Below are 12,028 nucleotides of genomic sequence, written 5' to 3'. Positions count from 1 at the left end.
CTACATCTGCTAGTCTACCACTGTAAGAGTTCGCACAACTTAGTCAACTATGCCAGAGCCCATAATGGCTTGTGGCTGCACACGGAAGTTTCTAGTATGAATAATCTCATGATCCCTTTGAGCCTGGGTGGCGGTCCAAAGAAAAACAGGCAAGTCCTGATAGACATCAGGTGCCTCAATCCACCCAGATGTGTGTTTAAGTTGCCACCTTAGATAAACCATTAATTATCAACTCACATCTGACATGGATATCACTCACCCAATCCATGTTTACTAGCATAGCATGGCATAATAAGCAAACGTAGAAGTAACTCCCAAAGGTTTCATAATAATATAGGTGATAGGTACTACCTCATCTACTTCCCATCCCACAGTTTAATTAGATCCTAATCATGCAATGTGAGAGGATTGATCTAATGCAATAAAACATGGGTTGTAGAAAAGGTATGATTAAAGTGTGAACTTGCCTGCAATGTTGATGAAGATGATTCGCACTCAAAACTCTTGATAGATCTACTCGTCACACTCCGGCCAATCTATCGTAAGCAAGCAATAGTAACCACACATAAGCAATCACTCAAAAGATCAGAAAGAACGAAGAAGATGATTCGGAAAAATCAAAACCAAGCAAATAAATCTTGCAACATAAAACAATTTCTAACAGTACCAAATTATGTGAATTTGGCCTTATTAGAATGTTTAGGTCAAGAGCTTCGATTTGCAAAAAGAATCAACTCAAACGGAGCTACGAAACTCAAGTTATGATCAAATGAAGTTTGAATTCAAATCTGATCTAATTCAAATTTTAAACTTTTAAAAAACATGTTTAAGTTGGATTAATGGATAGAGGACATCATAACGAAGAAGTGGGCGTTGGTTTCGTTGGATTTGGGCAAACGAGTAAAAAGTAATGATCGTTTGAAGTTCAGGGACTAATCTGTGAAGAAAGTATTCACATCTAGGTCCCTGGCCGAAAATAACAGAAAAAGAAAAAGACTAAAAAGCGAACGCTCGCTTATAAGGTCTAAATAGTGAACGTTCTCTAAATAGATCTAATAAAAAAAAACTAAACCGTTTTTTAAACGAAAACCGAACCCTAAAAAAAAACCGGCGAACCGGGCGGTTTTATACCGGTTCGGGGCGGTTCTTCGGTGAGGAACCGGCGACGGATCTCCGGCGAGGGCGGCGTGGCTCCGGCGAGGGCAGCGCGCTCCGGCGCGGCGGCGGCAGCGGCGCAGGGCGGCGGAGGCAGCAGCTACGCGGGGCGGCGAGGGGCTAGGCGAGGCGCTGGGCGAGGGGCGGCGCGAGGGCAGCGGGCGTCGGCGAGCTCCGGCTTGCGGCGGCGGCGGCGATGCGTGCGGCGGTGGCAGCGCGGCGAGGCGACGATGCGGGATGCGGCGGCGGCATCGCGGAGAGGGGGCCCGGTGCTCCGCTATTTAAGGAGGGAGACGAGGCGCGGAGCTTGCGGGAGGGGGCAACGGCGGCGGTGTCCGCGCCGGACACGGGCGGCGGCGGCGCGTGCAGCGCCTGGACTCGGGGCGAAGGCGGCGCCCGTTTTGGGCCGGCTGGCTGGCTGGGCCGTGGCCCAGTTGGTCGGCGCGAGAGATTTTGTTTTTTTAAATACATTTTTTTTCAGCAAAACAAAAATAAAAGCAAAAATAAAACTTTTACATAGGCATATAATATATCAAAATTTTCAGAAAAAGATTTCCTATGACGTGAACATTTTTCTAGCATTAAATACAATACACACAAAATCAGATAAATCAAAGAGTGCTACTGGTCTATTAAAATCCAACAAAAATCATTTTAAAAATACCAAAATGATTTCAAATTAATTTTTCTCCAATTTTCTGTTGTAGGGAATCATGTTACCCTAATTTCCATATATTTTATTTTTGGAGAAAAATAATTTGAATAAAACTCAAATAAATCCAAATTGAAAATAATTTCAAAAGGACTTTTGAATTTGATCCTTGAAACTCCCAACTCATATTTCATAATTTGAAGAAGTCATTTTATCTCCTCTCGTGAAAATCATTGAGTTGCTTAAAGTTTCTGAATTGAAATATTTCCAAATGAAATTCAATTATTTTCAAATACCCTTTCATTTAATTTTAAATGGAAGAAGTCATATCATCTTCGCTCAAGGGTTTTTTATTTGAAAAGAATTCGAATTCATGGAGATCAGAAAGCAAATATGAAAGTTTGGGAAAGTCCTTTTATTCCCTCTCATTTAACTTTCAAAAGTTTCGAATTCACTCACTTTCAGACAATCAATCAAACAATCAGTCAAATCTATCTATTTATTATAACATTCCAAAATTTAGAATTTTGGGATGTTACACAAGTGTTGATGGTCAACAAGACCACCAGTTTCAAGAAAAAAGGTAAATGGAAGAAGTGGAACTTCAAGAAGAACAGCAAGCCAGTTGCTGCTCAAGTGAAGAAACCCAAGTCTGGATCTAAACCTGAGACTGAGTGCTTTTACTGCAAATAGACTGGTCAGTGGAAGCGGAACTGTCCCTAGTATTTGACGGAGAAGAATGATGGCAAAGTGAAAGGTATATTTGATATACATGTTATTGATGTGTACCTTAGTAATGCTCGCAGTAGCGCCTGGGTATTTGATGCCGGTTCTGTTGCTAATATTTGCAACTCGAAACAGGGGCTACGGATTAAGTGAAGATTGGCTAAGGACGCGGTGACGATGCATGTGGGAAATGGTTCCAAAGTCGATGTGATCGCCGTCGACAAACTAACTCTACATCTATCTTCGGGATTAGTTTTTAACCTAAACAATTGTTATCTGGTGCCAGCGTTGAGCATGAACATTATATCTGGATCTTGTTTGATGCGAGGCGGTTATTCATTTAAATTAGAGAATAATGGTTGTTCTATTTATATGAGTAATATCTTTTATGGTCATGCACCCTTGATGAGTGGTCTATTTTTACTAAATCTTGATAGTAGTGATACACATGTTCATAATATTGAAGCCAAAAGATGCAGAGTTGATAATGATAGTGCAACTTATTTTTGGCACTGTCGTTTGGGTCATATTGGTGTAAAGTGCATGAAGGAACTCCATCCTGATGGACTTCTGGAATAACTTGATTATGAATCACTTGGTACTTGCGAACCATGCCTCATGGGCAAGATGACTAAAACTCCGTTCTCCGGAACAATGGAGCAAGCAACAGAGTTATTGGAAATCATACATACTGATGTATGTGGTCCAATGAACATTGAGGCTCGTGGCGGATATCTTTATTTTCTCACCTTCACAGATGATTTGAGCAGATATGGGTATATCTACTTGATGAAACACAAGTCTGGAACATTTGTAAAGTTCAAAGAATTTCAGAGTGAAGTGGAAAATCATTGTAACAAGAAAATAAAGTTTCTACGATCTGATCGTGGAGGAGAATATTTGAGTTACGAGTTTGGTCTTCATTTAAAACAATACGGAATAGTTTCGCAACTCACGCCGCCCGGAACACCACAGCGTAATGGTATGTTCGAACGTCGTAATCGTACTTTACTAGATATGGAGCGATCTATGATGTCTCTTACTGATTTACCGTTATCGTTTTAGGGTTATGCTTTAGAGACAGTTGCATTCACGTTAAATAGGGGATCATCTAAATCCGTCGAGACGACACCTTATGAACTGTGGTTTGGCAAGAACCCAAATTGTCGTTTCTTAAAGTTTGGGGCTGCGATGCTTATGTGAAAAAGCTTCAACCTGATAAGCTCGAACCCAAATCGGAAAAATGTGTCTTCATAGGATACCCAAAGGAGACTGTTGGGTACACCTTCTATCACAGATCCGAAGGCAAGATATTCGTCGCTAAGAATGGATCCTTTCTAGAGAAGGAGTTTCTCTCGAAACAAGTGAGTGGGAGGAAAGTAGAACTTGATGAGGTAATTGTACCCGCTCCCTTATTGGAAAGTAGTTCATCACTGAAATCAGTTCCAGTGATTCCTACACCAATAAGTGAGGAAGCTAATGATGATGATCATGAAACTTCTGATCAAGTTACTACCAAATCTCGTAGGTCAACCAGAGTAATATCCACACCAGAGTGGTATGGTAATCCTGTTCCGGAGGTCATGTTACTTGACCATGACGAACCTACGAACTATGAGGAAGCGATGATGAGCCTAGATTCCGCAAAATGGCTTGAGGCCATGAAATCTGAGATGGGATCCATGTATGAGAACAAAGTATGGACTTTGGTTGACTTGCCCGATGATCGGCAGGCCATAGAGAATAAATGGATCTTCAAGAAGAAGACCAACGCTGACGATAATGTTAGTGTCTACAAAGCTTGACTTGTTGCAAAAGGTTTTCGACAAGTTCAAGGAGTTGACTACGATGAGACCTTCTCACCCGTAGCGATGCTTAAGTCCGTCCGAATCATGTTAGCAATTGCCACATTTTATGATTATGAAATTTGGCAAATGGATGTCAAAACTGCATTCCTTAATGGATATCTTAAAGAAGAGTTGTATATGATGCAACCAGAAGGTTTTGTCGATCCAAAAGGTGCTAACAAAGTGTGCAAGCTCCAGCGATCCATTTATGGACTGGTGCAAGCCTCTCGGAGTTGGAATATACGCTTTGATAGTGTGATCAAAGCATATGGTTTTATACAGACTTTTGGAGAAGCCTGTATTTACAAGAAAGTGAGTGGGAGCTCTGTAGCATTTCTGATATTATATGTAGATGACATATTGTTGATCGGAAATGATACTAAATTTCTGAATAGCATAAAAGGATACTTGAATAAGAATTTTTCAATGAAAGACCTCGGTGAAGCTGCTTATATATTGGGCATCAAGATCTATAGAGATAGATCAAGACGCTTAATTGGACTTTCACAAAGCACATACCTTGATAAAGTTTTGAAGAAGTTCAAAATGGATCAGGCAAAGAAAGGGTTCTTGCCTGTGTTACAAGGTGTGAAGTTGAGTCAGACTCAATGCCCGACCACTGCAGAAGATAGAGAGAAAATGAAAGTCATTCCCTATGCCTCAGCCATAGGTTCTATCATGTATGCAATGCTGTGTACCAGACCTGATGTGTGCCTTGCTATTAGTTTAGCAGGGAGGTACCAAAGTAATCCAGGAGTGGATCACTGGACAGCGGTCAAGAACATCCTGAAATACCTGAAAAGGACTAAGGATATGTTTCTCGTTTATGGAGGTGACAAAGAGCTCGTCGTAAACGGTTACGTCGATGCAAGCTTTGACACTGATCCGGATGACTCTAAGTCACAAACCGGATACGTATTTATTAAATGGTGGAGCTGTCAGTTGGTGCAGTTCCAAGCAGAGCATCGTGGCGGGATCTACGTGTGAAGCGGAGTACATAGCTGCTTCAGAAGCAGCAAATGAAGGAGTCTGGATGAAGGAGTTCATATCCGATCTAGGTGTAATACCTAGTGCATCGGTCCAATGAAAATCTTTTGTGACAATACTGGTGCAATTGCCTTAGCAAAGGAATCCGGATTTCACAAGAGAACAAGCACATCAAAAGAGACGCTTCAATTCCATCCGCATCAAGTCAAGGAGGGAAGACATAGAGATTGCAAGATACATACGGATAACTGAATGTTGCCAGACCCATTGACTAAGCCTCTCTCATGAGCAAAACATGATCAACACCAAGACTCCATGGGTGTTAGAATCATTACAATGTAATCTAGATTATTGACTAATAGTGCAAGTGGGAGATTGAAGGAAATATGCCCTAGAGGCAATAATAAAGTTGTTATTTATATTTCCTTATATCATGATAAATGTTTATTATTCATGCTAGAATTTGTATTAACCGGAAACTTAGTACATGTGTGAATACATAGACAAACAGAATGTCACTAGTATGCCTCTACTAGACTAGCTCGTTGAATTAATAATGGTTACGTTTCCTAACCATAGACATGAGTTGTCATTTGATTAACGGATCACATCATTAGAGAATTATGTGATTGACTTGACCCATCCGTTAGCTTAGATGGATGATCGTTTAGTTTGTTGCTGTTGCTTTCTCCATAAATTATACATGTTCCTATGACTATGAGATCATGAAATCCTGAATACCGGAGGAACACTTAGTGTGCTATCAAACATCACAACGTAACTGGGTGACTATAAAGATGCTCTACAGGTGTCTCTGATGGTGTTTGTTGAGTTGGCATAGATCGAGATTAGGATTTGTCACTCCGAGTATCGGAGAGGTATCTCTGGGCCCTCTCAGTAATGCACATCACTATAAGCCTTGCAAGCAATGTGACTAATGAGTTAGTTACGGGATGATGCATTACGAAACGAGTAAAGAGACTTGCCCGTATTGAGATTGAACTAGGTATTGAGATACCGATGATCGAATCTCCGGCGAGTAACATACCGATGACAAAGGGAACAACGTATATCGTTATGTGGTTTGACCGATAAAGATCTTCGTAGAATATGTGGGAGCCAATATGAACATCCAGGTTCCGCTATTGGTTATTGACCGGAGACATGTCTCGGTCATGTCTACATAGTTCTCGAACCCGTAGGGTCTGCATGCTTAACATTCGATGACAATCAGTATTATGAGTTTATGTGTTTTGATGTACCGAAGATAGTTCGGAGTCCCGGATGTGATCACGGACATGATGAGGAGTCTCGAAATGGTCGAGACATCAAGATTGATATATTGGACGGCTATATTCGTACACCGGAAGTGTTCCGGGTGATTTCGGAGAAAACCGAAGTGCCGGAGGGTTACCGGAACCACCACCCCCCTCCGGGGAACTAATGGGCCACATGAGCCTTAGTAGAGAGAGAGAGAGGGCCGACCATGGCAGACCGTGTGCCCCTCTCCCTCTAGTCCAAATTGGACTAGGGAAGGGGGGCGGCTCCCCCCTTTCCTTCTCTCTTCTCCTCTCCTTCCTTCCTCCTTCCTCCTCCTAGTTGGACTAGGAAAGGGGGAGTCCTACTCCTACTAGGAGGAGGACTCCTCCCCTCCTTGGTGCGCCCCAAGGGCCGGCCGGACTCCCCCCTTGCTCCTTTATATACGGGGGCAGGGGGCACCCTAGAACACACAAGTTGATCGTTCATCCCTTAGCCGTGTGCGGTGCCCCCTCCAACATAATCCACCTGAAAGTGCAACTATCCCTAGGTGGTTTTGGTAATTCATAACAACATATAGCTCATTGAGCTAATGCTATTCCAAGATGATTATTTCAGGAAAGCTCAATGATTGGCATGGCATGGATGTGAAAGTGGAACCCTCAAAATGCTAAGGACAAAGGATTGGTTCAAGCTCAAAAGCTCAAGACTCTTCATTTTATATTTTAGTGATCCAAGATCACATTGAGTCTTTAGGAAAAGCCAATACTATCAAGGAGGGATGAGGTGTTGCTTAATGAGCCTCTTGCTTCATGTGCTTAGTGATATGCTCCAAAACCCTCAACTACTTTCCCATATCCACATATGACCTAAACCCTAAGCCAAACTCGGTCCTACCGATTCTTCCTATCCGGCGCCACCGAGTTTTCACTTGTCATTAGCCACTGCCAAACCCTAGCAATTCGGTCCTACCGATAGGGATCTCGGTCTCACCGAGATGGGGTTGCAAACTCTCTGTTTCCCTTTCGTAACTTTTTGGTCTCACTGAAAGAGCGAAACGGTCCCACCGAGATTGCAATGTAAACTCAGTGTTTCCCCTTTGTAACTTTTCGGTCTCACCGAGTTCCACTCGGTCTCACCGAAAGAGCAAATCGGTCCCACCGAGTTTGCCTGACCAACTCTCTGGTTAGCTAATTACCAAATTCGGTCTCAGCGAGTTTGTGTAATCGGTCTCACTGAGATTACGTTATGCCCAAACCCTAACCATATCGGTCCTACCGAGTTGCATGTCAGTCCCACCGAAAATCTCTAACGGTCACTAGGTTTACATTTTCGGTCCGACCGAGTTTATTGATTCGGTCCCACCGAGATTGGAAAACTGTGTAACGGTTGGATTTTGTGTGGAGGCTATATATACCCCTCCACCTCCTTCTCATTCGATGAGAGAGCCATCAGAACACATACACCATTCCAACTCATATGTTCTGAGAGAGAACCACCTACTCATGTGTTGAGACCAAGACATTCCATTCCTACCATATGAATCTTGATCTCTAGCCTTCCCAAGTTGCTTTCCACTCAAATCTTCTTTCCACCAAATCCAAATCCTATGAGAGAGAGTTGAGTGTTGGGGAGACTATCATTTGAAGCACAAGAGCAAGGAGTTCATTACCTACACACCATTTGTTACTTCTTGGAGAGTGGTGTCTCCTAGATTGGCTAGGTGTCACTTGGGAGCCACCGACAATATTGTGGAGTTGAACCAAGTAGTTTGTAAGGGCAAGGAGATCGCCTACTTCGTGAAGATCTACCGCTAGTGAGGCAAGTCCTGTGTGGGCGATGGCCATGGTGGGATAGACAAGGTTGCTTCTTTGTGGACCCTTTGTGGGTGGTTGCTTCTTCGTGGACCCTTCGTGGGTGGAGCCCTGTGTGGACTCGCGCAACCGTTACCCTTGGGTGGAGCCCTGCGTGGACTCGCGCAACCGTTACCCTTCGTGGGTTGAAGTCTCCATCAACGTGGATGTAGGATAGCACCACCTATCCGAACCACGGGAAAAACATCCGTGTCTCCAATTGCGTTTGAATTCTCCAAACCCTTCCCTTTACATTCTTGCAAGTTGCATGCTTTACTTTCTGCTGCCAATATACTCTTTGCATGCTTGCTTGAATTATGTGATGATTGCTTGACTTGTCCTAAATTAGCTAAAATCTGCCAAAAACTAAAATTGGGAAAAGGTTAAGTTTTTATTTGGTCAAGTAGTCTAATCACCCCCCTCTAGACATACTTTCGATCCTACAAGTGTTATTAGAGCTTTGGTCTCCATTTGCTTGATCTCCATAGCTTTTGGTGGTCATAGCCTTGGTTTCACAACCTAGGAGAGTATGGCGTCTAGCGAGGGAAATTATCACCGTAGAGGTCCTTACTTTGATGGTACTAATTTTGCTAGTTGGAAGCATAAAATGAAAATGCATATTCTTGGACATAACCCCCCGTTTGGGCTATTGTATGTGTTGGCTTGCAAGGTGACTTCTTTGATGGGAGAGAACCAAACCGTGAAGCTACCGCGGATGAGTTGAAGATGTTGCAATACAATGCTCAAGCTTGTGATATTCTCTTCAACGGATTGTGCCCCGAAGAATTCAACAAAATCAGCCGTCTTGAGAATGCAAAGGAAATTTGGGACACTTTGATTGATATGCATGAAGGTACCGACTCCGTCAAGGAATCCAAGTTGGATGTGCTTCAAAGCCAACTTGACAAGTTCAAGATGAAGGATGGTGAAGGTGTCGCTGAAATGTACTCTAGGCTTGCTCTCATCACAAATGAGATTACCGGCTTAGGAAGTGAAGAGATGACCGATAGATTCATCATCAAGAAGATTCTGAGAGCCTTGGATGGAAAATATGATACCGTGTGCACATTGATCCAAATGATGCCCAATTACAAAGATCTCAAGCCAACGGAGGTGATTGGAAGAATTGTTGCTCATGAGATGCCACTTAAGGATAAAGAGGAACTTCACAACAAATCAAGTGGTGCCTATAAAGCCTCATGTGAAGCCCCTACATCATCAAGTGAGAAACAAGACTTCAATGAAGAATTGAGCTTAATGGTGAAGAACTTCAACAAGTTCTACAAGAGTAGAAGCAAAGATAGAAGCTTCAAGTCAAGGTCCTACAATGACAAAAGATCTTCTAGTCGAGAGCGAAACTGCTACAATTATGGAAGACCCGGACACTATTCCAATGAGTGTACGGCTCCCTACAAAAGAAGAGAAGATTCTCCAAGAAGAAGAAGCAAAGAATCACCACCAAGAGAGAGAAGGAGTAGAGATGATCGTTATGAACGAAGATACTCACGGAGAAGCAAGGATTCGGAAAGGAAGGAAAAATCATCAAGGAGCTACACAAGACGAAGACATCAAGCTCATGTTGGTGAATGGGTATCCGGCTCCGACTCCGACAGCCACTCCGAGAGAAGTTATCACTCCGACTCCGAAGATACTCAAGATGAAGGTGTTGCCGGTCTAGCACTTGTGTCAACCAACTCCTACGACATATTTGACTCACCAAATAAAGGAATTGGAAGATGCTTCATGGCCAAAGGTCCTAAGGTAACACACCCCGAGTATGTTGATTTCAATAGTGATGAAGATGACTTGTTAGGTGATGATTTGCTTGTTGACAACTCTAGTGATGAATACTATGATGAAACGTCAATTAAACATGCTAATCAAGATAAAACGAATGACAATGATAAGGAGAAGATTGAGGCTCTAACTAAAGAACTAAACACTCTTAAGTTAGCTCATGAAATTATCTTCGAAGATCATCGAGAACTTTTAAGAGCTCATGAGAAATTATGCTTTGAAAAGCTCAATCTTGAGCAAGAGCATGAGTTCTTAAAGGCAATCAATGATGATCTCCGCAAGAAAAGTTCTTCTTACATTGCCAAGCGTTTACTCTTATCCACTTACATGCCTCAAGTCAAGTCTAATAACAAGAAAGATTCTTCCTCTAGCAGTAACAATGATCATGCTAAATCCAATATTGTTGCTTCTAGTAGTTCTCTTGATTCCACTAATGATTCTCTTAGCCAAGTTACACTTGAGCAAGAAAATAGCTTATTGAAGGGAATTATATAGAAAGGAATGTACAAAAGCCTTGCCGGGAGTAAGCAATTTGAGGAAATTGTGCGCAAGCAAGGAATGCACCGGAAGAATCAAGGTGTTGGTTTTGAACGAAAGTTCAATGCCAATGGAGTTGAGTGGGAAGAAGATCAATACCCCAAGACAAAATTTATTCCTCAACAAGAGAAGTATGATACTTCTTTCAAGGGGACACAAGCTCAAGATGATCTTCCACCACAAGACTACAAGCAAAAAGGCAAGGACAAGCTTCAAGAGGAAATTGATGCATTTGAAGAAGCTCCTAAGACCTTAGTCAAGTGGATTCCCAAGACTACTTCAAGTTCCACTTCATCAAGTACGACTACAACTCCAAGGATTCCCACCAAGATGGTGTGGATCCAAAAGAAGAAGAACTAGAGAGTTCTTGAGGGTGACTCCGCCAACATACTTCACTCTTATCATTTTGGCAAGAACAAGTGCAATCAACTTCCACATCGTGCACTAGTTCAAGGAGTCACAAACCCTCTTGTTGGTAAGACAAGGGACAAGGTAACCTAAAAGTTTTCATGGACATCATCTTTTGTGTGCATTACTCTATGTCTATGGATATCCTTGTTTGTTCCTTGTGGGACTAACCCATGTAGGTATTGAAAGTGCAATTCACTCAAATGGACAGCTCCAAGAGATCTACATCAACATTGAGCATCCACATCTTCAACATCTACATGAAGTCATCATCGACAAAACCCAAGGTTAGTTCATCCCTCTTAGGGGGGATATCACATCTATGGGGAGCTTTACTCTAAGACTTGAGCTAAAGCAACTCTAAAGATGTGAACACAACAATGCTTTATGTAAAAGTGGTAACCCCACTTGAGCTTAAACGATGAGTATGACCTATGATCAAGTGTTCTCACTTGACTCCTAAGTTAATATACTCATATATAGATGACCTAGTCATCGCAAATTGCTTGATAGATGCTAGAATTGGTTGTGCATGCCTTGTCACATATTTCATTTGCCATCTTATTGTGTGAGCATGCTGGTTGCATATTTTACTCATTCGAGGACATCCACTTGTTGTTTTTGATTGTTCGGTTTTATTTCTTCTTGCCAAGTGGATGGACAAGAATGCCTAAGAACCTCCTCTAGCTATCTATGCTTTTCTCGTCTCAAACTCTATTCATGCTGCATCACAAAATTTGATCAAGTCAGATTCGAACCACTCTGTGTGAGGAGCGCTCGGAGTACCCGATTCGTCATAGACTTAAACT

Source organism: Triticum urartu, chromosome 5, assembly GCF_003073215.2.
Source record: "Triticum urartu cultivar G1812 chromosome 5, Tu2.1, whole genome shotgun sequence".
In the NCBI taxonomy this organism is placed as follows: domain Eukaryota; kingdom Viridiplantae; phylum Streptophyta; class Magnoliopsida; order Poales; family Poaceae; genus Triticum; species Triticum urartu.
The sequence above is the reverse complement of the archived record's forward strand: the minus strand, read 5'-3'. Positions refer to the sequence as shown.